We start from the raw sequence: 9,916 nt of genomic DNA on the forward strand, positions 1-9,916 counted from the left end.
CCACACTACATGTGCTTCAGGTCTCACACTAACAACTAAGACAAGCCACTCCAACCGACTTGGCAACACATTAGTGTCAGCCTTGGCAAGATAAACCTCCCCAGGTCTATCCAACGGCTGTGAAGACTCTAAACTAACACAAGTCTCATAAGTGTCTAGTTTAAGGGTATTACACAAAAACACACCATATATAACATGAATGAATTATGTACTTTCACTCATTTATAATAAATGGATCTGTACATCAATCTGATTGGAACTAAGGCCATACATTGTCTAACATGAATAAGTTCGAGGACAACTTGGGGTTATTTTCCTTAAATGGAGATTTGAAAGTCAGAGAATTCTCCAAGTCACTAACCAGACCGTTTTATACCTGGTTCGTTAATCTAACCACTAGTAGCATAAACTCGTGGGCAGAGTTGGCAAAGAGGTTTTTGTCCAAGTGGTTCACACTAGACCAGATATTGATGATGGAGGATCTGCGCAACATGGAGCAGCATGCAGGTGAGGACGTCTTGGCCTATGTCATGATGTTCCAGGAGTTAACCCATTCAGTCTTCAATGAGCATGTTACTGAGAAAAGTTTTGTCGAGCAATGCGTGCAAGGCATGTCAACCTGCCTATCGGATAGGCATCAAGAATATCGAAGTCAAGACCTTTAGTCAACTATGGAAGTGCACGAAGAGGATAGTGTGCATCATCAAGAGCATTGATAACTCTATATTTTGATGCCTTAATGGGCATCATTTTAGGGTAACCAAAGCCTTAGGATAGTGAAAATGTGCCCTTTTCCCAGTTAAATTCGATATCGTGGCCTCTGAGGGTCCCTATGCAAATTCTAGGGAAATCTGGGGAAGTTTCAGGGATAAATTGCAGTTTTTAGGAAGCTAGTGTGAATTCCAATTGAGAGAGGGGGTGTTTTTGTGAAAAAATGAGCACAGGAGGGCGCCTCCAATCTGCCAAACCCAAATAGGCACCCCACCTACTGTATTAGCATACTCCCCTCTCCTTAGCAAACCCTAGGGTGCCTCCCCACTCATTCTTTTCACCACTAACAAACCCTCGCCGCCCTAGGCTATCAAATCTCCACCCTCTACTCTCTCCTAACCTCAAATCTTAACCATATAAGCCTTAACAGCCCCTCTTACCCTTAGATCTCTCCCTAAACAGCAACCTAGCCTTACAACTCACTCCTTAAACCTTAACCAATCACCTTAGGGCGCCACATCAAACCAACCAATCACATTTCTCCAGCTCTAGGCGCCCAAATCTGCTCCCTCCATTCTGGGCACCCAAATCTGAGCCCTACATAACATTGGACGCCCTCTCCTTCTCTTCTCAGCCTTAGGATCACCTTAGAACAATCCTAACCCTCCATTCTCAACCCCAGGGCGCCCATATTTCTGCAAAAACCTAGCTACCACTCCTCTCTTTCTCTCTAATCCTAGTTTTTGAAAGAATGGTAGGATCCATCTAATGGACGCCATAAAGGTTGCGGAATGGGTGGGCGAATTTCAAAAAGACAAATGGGAGGAATATACCTGATCCGAAGAAGCACTATCTCCCAAAGTTGGTGTTCACGCCCAAAGAATGCTCCAAGATCCGTTCCTGCTGAAGATGGCACAGCTGTGGATGGAACAGAACCAGTAGAGTGCGTCCTACACACTGGATCCTTCACAAGTATCCTCTGGAAGTACTAAACACTGAATCTTTTTCTGTCTTTCTTGCAAGACTGATGTCAAGAACAGGTTTCTTGACTTTCTTTTTCCGCAAATATCTAATCTTGCAAAAACAGATGGCGGCGGTAGGAGGAGAACTACAAAAGCAAAAAAACTGAACTGCTGCTTCTTTCTTTTTCTGGAGTATGAGATCTGATCTCAATTCGCAGGAACCTTTCTTGCGATTTTTCTTGATTCGAAATCTGTTGTATTTCTCTCCTTTTTGGTTAGGGTTTCTCCTCCTTTCTTCTTGATTAAGAATCCTCCTAATTAGGAGTTATCCCAATCCAAATCAGTATTTGGATAGGGGATAATCTTAATCCTATCTGCAGATAAAGTTAGCTTACTCCTGATCGTATCAGGAGGTTACCAGATTCAAATCTAATTTGAATTTGGTCTCCAAGAGTGGATAAGGCTAAAGGCCCAATCCTTTTACTAACATTAATCTCATATTCGCCCCAAGGATGGGTGGTCATATCAGCCCACCTCGAAATGGGCTTCTGGCCCATTAAGTGTTCAATGTCTAATTACTTTCCAATCTGCTGCCCAGTTGGGCTTCTTTGTATGGCGTGGGACCCAAGCATTGATCTACACACCAGCCACATGGGTTCGAACCATTCGAATTCACTGAAAAACTCAATGAACCCCTTGAGTCCATCATATGGACCCTATGGGCCCAACACTTACATTAAGTGGTCCCTGGGCCAAGCCATCTTATAAAAACCCAAGGACTGTGGGCAGGTGCAAGATTAGCCCATCAGGTATTATCCTCAATGGTCTTACACTTAACCTCTCAGCCCTTAATGATCAAGCACTGCCCGACAAGAGAGGACCTCTCCCTCGGCTGCAAGGAACAGTGCCGCACTCTCCTCTCACATGGATCCCGGGAATTAAAACCATTTGCAAACAATTTGAAACCATACATATATATATAAATATATTAATTTTGCAAAACAAAATTCCAACGATTGAAATCAACTGCCGGCAGTTTGGTTTCCATCAAAGAGAGTGCATTCCCGATCATTACCCTTTGTCCGACAAAGTGGCTGATTCTGTCACTATGATCACCCACTCAGATGAATTCTCAAACTGCACCAACATTCCCAGGTTTTGATACCCGCTAAGGATCTCACTGATTGGCATATCGAAGGCAGCCTGATCCAACACCTAGTGAAGTGTCATAATCGAGTCTAGGGGTCAGGTGTAACTTTCCAGTTTCGCCCATCTATCTCCAAGGTCCAGGGCAATACTGGAAATCTGGTCCGGTTCAAGGATTCAAGTAATCCCATACTGCATGTGCCTCGGGTCTTACCCTGGTGGCTGAGACAGGCCATCCCAACACTTGGTGGCACACCAGTATCAGCCTTGGCAGGATAAATCTCCCCAGACTTATCCAACGGCTGTGAACATTTAAAACTAACACGAGTCTTTATAAATGTCCAGTTTTTGGGTTTTACACAGAATTAAACCAAACAACATGAATCAAACATGCACTTTATTTATTTCCACTAAATAACACAAGTACATCAAATCAGATTGAAGCTAAGGGCATACAAAAACGGTCTAACAGTTTTTTCTACCCTTCGCAAAAAAAACGACCCTAAGGGCCCTAGAGAAGGGGTTGGTCATCCCACCCAGTTCACAAGGCTAAGGTTTCTTGAGGAGTTTTAGGGTTGTAGAAGGGAAGGATGCATAGATCTTGTTAGGAGGGGTTCCTGCAAATAGTCTAGCCAATCTGGAACTACCGCCACGGGATACGATCAACCGTCCCTTTTGTTCTCTTTATTTTCTTTTAGGTTGGATTATGCTCCCAGGTAAGATGGAAGGTTGTTCTTGAGAAGTTCAAGGGTAGAGGAAGAGGAGTTCCTGCTTGCAGTTTTCCTAGTCACTACTACCACCTCTGGATACGGATCCCAACTAGTTTCCTATAGTTTTAGATTTACTTTTTACGTGTTTTTATTTTCCATTTTTAATTTTTAGTTTTTATTTTATTTCTGCAATTTATTTTTATCAAATTTAATTTTTGTCTTCCATTCTTCAGTTCAGAAATTCGACCAGGTAAGACAGAAAGCCCAGCTCGAGGAGTTCAAGGGTCAAAAGCTAGATCCGGAGACTGGTACCACCGATAGAGTTGCAGATTTTTTATTTCTGTTATTTATTTATTTTTCTACAATTTTCACTTTCAGCATTGTTAGAATTTTATTTTAATGGATTCCAATTTAGTTAATTGAATTTTGTGTTTTTGCAATCTCAAATCTTGTTATTTTGTCTAAATTGAAGTGCGTAACAATTTTTCCCTCACTTCCCTGTGGATACGATCCCTTTCTCACCACTAACTACGTTTCGTAGTTATTTTGAGAATCAGAAAATTTATAAATATTGAAATAGGTGTTTCGAAGTGGTTAACGACACGCTTCCGGACACACCAAGCACCACATCCCAGTTCACTGCCAGTGTTAGTGCAATACAAGAAGAATGAGGCTCATGCCATCGACAGGAAGCCTCGAACACTAGGGGGCCTAGCCAGGGGCCCAACTACCATGATGGCAACCAAAAAAGGAGAAGCAGCACGCCACTACCACCCCCTCCTCTTTTTGCTTGCACCAACGAAGAAGTGATAATGATAATGAATAAACTAGTAGTGGACTGTGTCATCAATCTGCCGCCACCACTAGCCAAGGTTGACCAGGAGAAAGAAAGACACGGACATAGGTGGTGCAACTTCCACCAGTCGTCAAACCATGACATGATGGGCTGGTTCACACTTCAATGGTTGTTTGTATAGAAGGTGAAGCTCAATGACTTTGTCAAGAGAAAGCTGGCTCAAGTAGAGACAAACCCCCTCCCTACGCACTTCTAGGGTGGAAGCATCAATGAAGTAGGAGCGCCAGGCCAAGATTGTCTAGACATGCAAGTCCAAAGGTTTGAATAAAGCACAAAATTGTAGCAGTTCTTCAGCAAGTGCCTTGAAAAGGAAGCTCGCCATCAAGGCATTAGCAGGGGTAATCAGGAGGTCGTTGGAACCCCATCGGTTTGAAAGGTCACATGTGGAATCACGTCAAACGACATGTGGTCCACAATCTCCACCACAATTAGCCCTTATACATTACAACCAAGATAGGGGCTATGAGATGCGGTGATCCATGATTGATCAGGGGAGTTCTTGTGAACCAAATCTCTGTCCATACTCTATAACTCATGAATATTCAAAAGGGTACCATTAAGGGATTGCCAAAGGAGGTCATCAATTTCAATGGCAATGTGTCCATCACAGAAGGATCCATTGAACTGTTAGTTGCCATAGGGCCATTCACCGCTACCCAAGAGTTCTAGGTGATCTTAGGGAGGACAGCAAACCACACTCTATTGGGGCACCCGTTGATCCACATCTTGGCCTTAGTTTCATCAACATATCATCAGTGCATCAAGGCAAAGCACAAACGTCTTGTGGTGAGAATCCTGACAACACGCGTCTTGTTCGACAAGACAGAGACCCATTTACAGGATGCGATCTACTACACTAAGCTGGCTGATGAGGGTGAGACTAGAGTAGCAAAGGTAGAAGGTGTACAGCTGTCAAACCTTATGAGCGAACCCCCTGCTGCACCAAAAAAGAAGAAGTGAACAAGGTGTGTGCAAGTTACTGGCAAGGATGGGAAGAGTTACTACACCATTGTAAAGGAGTACGAGGACACCGGTACACCGGCCACTAAGAAGACCATCCCCAAGGTAATTTGTCACATGCCATCAAATGATCACTGTAGGCTATACTGCCAATACTGAAATTGAAATCCCACTATGCATAAATTTACTACTAAAACCAAGTGACCACTATACATGCAACCAAATGATCACTATAAGCTATATACCTTCACAATTAAACAAGTACATGCATGAATTCTAACTATTGCCTCAATCAGAACTATTTTGTTGCACCACCTCCACAAATGGACGTCACGATGATCTCATCACAAAAGGATTGTGAACAAACAAAACAAAGTCCCCCAGAATCAAAGTTACGACACGATAAATTGGTACATACAATTAGCAACATAAAGAAATACTAAAAACCACCAAAATAATAGGGGGAAAATAGAGAGGCCATAGAGTATTATGATGAGGTCCACACGCCACCCAAGCACATGCAAGATTCCGTCGACGCTATGGAAGAACCATTAGAAGAGGTAACCATGGCCGCAGAAGGAGCAAAGAAAAGGTTGTTATTTCTCTCAACAAAACTAGAACCTGAGGTAAAATAGAGGTTACTATATCTCTTGAAAGGTATAAACTCCTCCCCTCATCACAAGACTAGGATACATGTTAAAACGAAATTGAACTGTGTTTTCTCTCACATCAACAAAATTCAAAGACGTCATTGCTTGATCATATGACCAAATGCCCGGATTGGACTTGGCACTTGTCGTACATTCACTGTGCATTGATACCAAATTCAAATCTGTGAGATAGTCGTAAAGGATCTTTAAGTCGGAAATAGGACTAAAAGTCAAAGAGGATGTCAAACAACTTCTGAAAGTAGGCTTCATCAAGTCCATCGCTCACCCATAGTGGTTAGCCAATGTGGTTCCAGTCAAAAAGAAGAATGGAAAACCAAGGTTGGTATCCAAGTCCTAGTACATTAGTTTATAGTCATTAGAATGAAATTAGCATGCCCACCCCTCCCTTAAGTGTTGTGTTGACTTCAAAGACCTAAATAGGGATAGTCCCAAAGATGAGTTCCCTCTGCCAAATAAGGACATCCTTATTGACTCAACAGCTGGGAACCAATTGTTCTCTTTCTTAGACACCTATAGTGGATACAATCAGATCTATATGGACCCTATAGTTGAAATTATGTAGTTTGATGCCTTAAGGGCATCATTTCAGGGGTATTTCCAACCTTAGAATAGTCAAAAAGTTCATTTTTCCCAGTTAAATTCAATATTGTGACCTCTGAGTATCTTTGTGCAAATCTTGGGGAAAACTGGGGAGTTTCAAGGCTGAAATGCAGCTTTTGGGAAACTAGTGTGAAGTCCAGCTAAGAGAGGGGTGTTTTTGTGAAAAACTGAGCACAAGAGGGCACCTCCTATCTGCTAAACCCAAAGTGGCACCCCTCCTACTATATTAGCATACTCCCCTCTCCTTAGAAAACCCTAGGGCACCTCTCCACTCATTATTTTCATCCTTAGCAAACCCTAGCCGCTCATAACTACTAAATCCTCACCTTTCGTCCCTTCTAATCTCCACCATCCATTCTAGGGCACTCTCTTTTTAGCATTCTAACCCTAGGGAGCCACCTAACCTCTAATCTTCACCAATCAGCCTTTAGCCATTAAATCTCGGCCCTACATAATATTGGGTGCCCTCTCCTTTTATCCACCTGTCTCTATAAAAAGGACCCCAAGGGCCCTAGAGAAGGGGTTGGTCAATTCACCCAATTCACAAGGCTATGGTTTCTTGAGGAGTTCAAGGGTTGTAGATGGGAAGGATGCCCAGCTCTTGTTACGAGGGGTTCCTGCAAGTCATCCAGCCAATCTGCAGCTACCGCTATTGGATCTAATCAACCATCCTTTTATTTTCTTTCATGTTATTTTTATTTCAGCATTTTTTTAGATTTAATTTCTGTCTGCTTGTGTGTTTTGCATATCCGAATTTGTCTGCTTCAAGGCTAAGGTTTCTTGAGGGGTTCGACGGCTGAAGAAGGTAAGGATGCCCAAATCTTGTCAGGAGGGGTTCCTGGAAACTGTTCGGCCAATCTACAGCTATCGCCATTGGATCTGAATTTTGAATCACTTTTGTTTATTTCTTTTGTTGATTTCAGTACTCTTTTAATTTCTGAATTTTAATTATTGTCTACTTTAATTCCAAACCTTTAATTTCAGCATTAATAAATTTTATTTTCTGATTTTCTGCAATTCCCAACATTTTCTTTTTATTTGTACAAAACAAAGAGAAATAATAACTTTTCTCTCACTTCTCTATGGGTTCGGCCCCTTCCTCACCACGTACTATGTTGTTTTAGGTTACGTGAGGATTGGAAAATTTTATAAATATCTAAACTGGTGTTCTGAAGTGGTTAACGACACGCTTCCGAATACATCAAGTTTTTGGCGCCATTGTCGGGGAAGCAACGGAGAAATTTTTTTATTTGCTTTGTCCGGATCTGTTTCATTTTTTTTATACTTGTTTGATTACTTAATCTGTAATCTTATTTTAATTCTTGTTTCTATTTGATTTTGCACAATGTAATAGCGAAAGCTAGGGTACCGAAGCATTGCCGGACTGCGGAAGAAAAGAGAAGAGAAGAATTAATTGGATTGTGTTTCAGGTATAGTCCTCCCATTTTTTTTTTGAACTCTTTTTTTGTACAATAGTGATTTTTGAATTTTTAATTATTTTTTTCTAGATTCGATATATATTTTCTTAATATTATTTTTTTGTTTTGTTTCTAGATCTATTTTTTCTTTATTTTAATTTCTTGTTCGATTTTCTATTTTATTAGGTTTTTTTTTATTTTCAAACAAAAAAATTTGTTCATTTATTTTATTTTATTTTTTTATTGCCGTATAATCTTTCTTTTTTCGTATTTTTGGTTTCATCTTTTGATTAGCTGATTTTTTTTCTTGTTAGAATTTATTTTGGTAGTCGTTAATTATGGTTACCCTGGGACTCAATTGGCTAAACCATGTCAAACCTATACACAATCCCAATAGTATCTATCATCCATCTAACTCAATGGTCCAGCAATTTCAGAGGCCACAAGTACAGAACCAACTCCAGCAGATGTACTCTTGGAATCAACCAGCCCAAGCTTATCAAGCTTACCCGCAACATCCTCAAGCACATATAGTAGATGACCAATTCATGCAGCTTCAACGGCTGATCCTAAATTAGCAACAGTCCATCGATAGACTAGAGAGCCAAATAAAATAGATGGCAAAAGCCAAGGCGAGGAGAGAAGTAGGGCAACTATCGAGTCAACCGATTGCGAACCCTACAAATCAGCCATTGGGTTTTCCTCCACAGCAGATTCAACCACCTCCTAGGAACCCTGAGCTTGAAAATACTAAGGCTATTATAACCTTAAGGAGTGGGAGGATTTTAGAAGGCCCGTGTGCGGAAAAGAGAATTAATGAAGAAGAAAAAGAGAAAGAAAACCATAAGTTGGGGGCGAAAGAAAAAGGAAAGGAAAATCTAGAGCCTATAGGGAACCAACCCATAGTTCCCTTTCCAACTACACTCATAGTCAGGCCGGTGCGAAAGAAAAAGAGACTCGCAATGAGGAGAGCAAGGAAGTCCATATTAACTTCCCTTTCCTCGACGCGATCCAACATATCCCGGCCTATGCCAAGTTCTTGAAAAAGCTATGTACTAAAATGATGGTGCCACGACCGGACCCACAAAAAGTGATGCTCTCGACAAATGTTAGTGTGGCGCTCCTAAACCAACTTCCCCGAAAGCTAAAACACCTGGATGCTCCTCTCATAAACCGTGTCATCTCTGGAATCACCTTCGAGCAAGCCCTATTGGATCTTGGCACCAATATAAATCTGCTTTCGTCTATTTATGATAGGTTCAGGATCAGAGAGTTAAAACCTACTCCGATAATTCTGCAATTTGCTGATTGGTCGGCCAAGACTCCTTGAAGTGTTATCGAAGACATCATTGTTAGGGTAGAGGGTTGTCACATTCCATTGGATTTTATCATCCTAAACATGCCTCCAACCGAGGAATTGAACCATATCTCGATAATCTTAAGATGTTCATTTTTAACAGGGGCCAATACAAATACCAACTATAAATTGGGAGAAATAGACATTTCATTTCGAGAGCAGAAAACCCCGTTAAATGCTTTTATTGCCTCTAAGCATCCAAACCTAGGGGAAGATGAGTGCAAGATAGATGTAGTTGATGATCTTTTAGATGCCCTGTCCACCCCTTGGTTAGTTCAGTTGAGCCTTGTTTGTATGAAGATTAAAGTGAGTCAGAGAGTGTAGATGGAAGAAGTGTGTGAATGTGTCCGACTAAAGACGTTAAACTTAGCGCTGGTTGGGAGGCAGCCCAACGTAATTTTTAGTTTTTCTTCTTTTAGGATTTGAGCTTTTTCTTTTCTTGATTCGAGACGAGGTGGCAGACCATGAACCCCTCAAGAAAACCTATTAATTGTTCCCTTTGGCCCAAGCCCTTTTTACATCAGT

The sequence above is a fragment of the Nelumbo lutea genome, chromosome 7 (genome assembly GCF_056320005.1).
Source record: "Nelumbo lutea isolate HS-2025 chromosome 7, American lotus-T2T, whole genome shotgun sequence".
NCBI classification, from domain to species: Eukaryota; Viridiplantae; Streptophyta; class Magnoliopsida; order Proteales; family Nelumbonaceae; genus Nelumbo; species Nelumbo lutea.